At 36.0% G+C, this 2,249-nt stretch overlaps 1 non-coding gene across 1 annotated transcript; it reads right to left on the bottom strand.

The window, feature by feature from the left end:
• Window positions 1–1,323: 1,323 nt before the first annotated feature.
• Window positions 1,324–1,439, bottom strand: LOC118935785 (U5 spliceosomal RNA). Its single transcript, XR_005033997.1, has one exon. It is a non-coding gene; the product is annotated as a U5 spliceosomal RNA (small nuclear RNA).
• Window positions 1,440–2,249: the final 810 nt, after the last annotated feature.

The raw sequence follows: 2,249 nt of genomic DNA, 5'->3' as shown, positions 1-2,249 counted from the left end.
AGATTGTGGGTAAAATTGAAACATTTCCAGAATATCTCACCTGGCTTTAGTATATCTGCATATCAATAGGCATTCAGAGGTGGGGGGGCATAAAAATGGATCCACATTATATGCAGAGATTCAGTTCCAGATGAATCAAGGACTTAAATATGAAAGACATAACTTAAAAGATACAGAATTTCATTAATAACTTGAAGTAGTGAATTATTTATTAAAAATGCAAAAAAAGCTCAAATCAAAATAAAAATCAATCTAACAACATCAAAATTAAAACTAGTTCACTAAGAAACACTATTAGAAGAACAGAAAGGGAAGCCATAAACTGGAAGATGGTATTTGTACTGCATAACGAACAAAAAAATTCTATGTACAGTCTCTAGAGTCTAGAGGCTGTGTAAAAAAATCTCCCATAATTACTTAGATTCACAATCTAAGAAAAAATGGGCAAAAGACATGCAGGCATTTCACATAAGAGAAACCATGTGTGGTCAATCTTTGAAAAGATGTTCAACCTCATTAGTAATTAGAGAAATGTACATTAAAACCATTGTAAAATATCATTTCCATGACTACCAGATGGGCAAAAATTAAAGGCATAACAAAGGGCCAGTAAGGATGAGAAGCAATGAGAATACATATAAGACACTGGTGGAAGTCTAAATGGGTATAGTCACTTTTGGGAAAAATTATATCTACCTGCCCTAAGACCAGCCATTACTCACAAGTACCTGTGCTGAGCCCTTGAACAGCGCTAGTACCAACTGCAATGAACTCAATCTAAAATACACACTGGATTTAGAAGATACAGTACTAAAAAAGACATTGTAAACCGATTTAATAATCTTTTAATAGTAATTACATGTTGCAATATTTTGGATCTATTAAATAAAATACACTAAAATCAGCTTTCAACTGTTTTACTAATTTAATTGGTTTTTTAAAAAACTTACCTGAAACCCATCTTTCTGTTTGACAGTACTGCAAGGGACTACAACTTCACACATCAAAACACTGGGATCTTCCCAAGAGTTTCCGGCAAAAGAGGTACACCTACTGCACAGTATTATACTTACCCAAGGACAAAACAAAAGAGAAAAAAGCCCGCACCACCTTGTTTTAAAGCAGCATTATATAACAGACAAGGATACACTTAAAAAAATCAGTCATAAAATAGTTGGTCTCTGAAAACACGAATCACCAACTGCTTGTCATTAAAAATCTAAAGCTAAACCAGGGACACACTGAAGTAACAACTACTACAGAAAACTCGGAAACATCACAATACCTAGCCAACAACTTATCTTTCTTTGGAACACCAAGATTAGCCTTGCCAAGACAAGGCCTCAAAAAATTGGTTTCAGACTCAGAGTTGTTCCTCTCCACGGAAATCTTTAGTAAAAGGCGAAAGATTTATGCGATCTGAAGAGAAACCAGAGCATACCTATTACATCTTATAACTCAAAGCTCCAATAAAAGAAATGCCTAGTATAGTGATGGTGGCTATTTAATGCCAAGGCTCAGTGCCTAAGTAAAAACTTTCAGGCTACTCTTATGAACTTAAATCTAGATTCTCAGAAAATAAACATGGAAGAAATTTAAAATTTTGACATTTAAACTTTGCTGTGTGCAGTGCACTGTGGGTATGCAAATAAGCCGGGCCACCGTTCTTTCCATTCCGGAAATAGCATTCACACAGTGCCTCTGCATGACCATTAGGGGGCGAAGCGGAGGATTGTCTGGCTGGGATCTAAACGCAACTGATCAGAGATCGGGTCTTATGGTTTTGTTTATTTGTACATCTGAGTTAATTTCTGTTAAATAAGTCTTTGCTATTAAGTGGACAAAGAGAAAATTAGCAAATAAATGACTGACACTGTCAGGTAGACAGACATGAGCAGCTGCAGAAAGGGAAGATAAAATTCAAGGAAAGAACCAACCAAATTATATCTCTTCTTAATCTCATTAAAAAAATTTACATTGAGGTTTTGTTCCCTAATGGACTTTTCTGTGTGCATTCTAGGAAAGGACCTGCACACAGAGAGATGGTTATATAAATGGAACTGTCAATTAAATGACCCCACCTTTTCAGTCAAAGAGGCATCTCCCAGCCAGAATATAATAAAAAGGCCTCCTACCTAAATAAAGGACAGGGTCCATTGTCTGCCTTGACTCTGGCCCTCTCCTCCCTTGAAGTGTATTCAAATAAAGCTTCTGCTCTGCTTTGCTATTGTTTCTGCCTTTCAATTCTT

The sequence above is a fragment of the Manis pentadactyla genome, chromosome 11 (assembly GCF_030020395.1).
Source record: "Manis pentadactyla isolate mManPen7 chromosome 11, mManPen7.hap1, whole genome shotgun sequence".
Lineage (NCBI taxonomy): Eukaryota > Metazoa > Chordata > Mammalia > Pholidota > Manidae > Manis > Manis pentadactyla.
The sequence above is the reverse complement of the archived record's forward strand: the minus strand, read 5'-3'. Positions and strand labels throughout refer to the sequence as shown.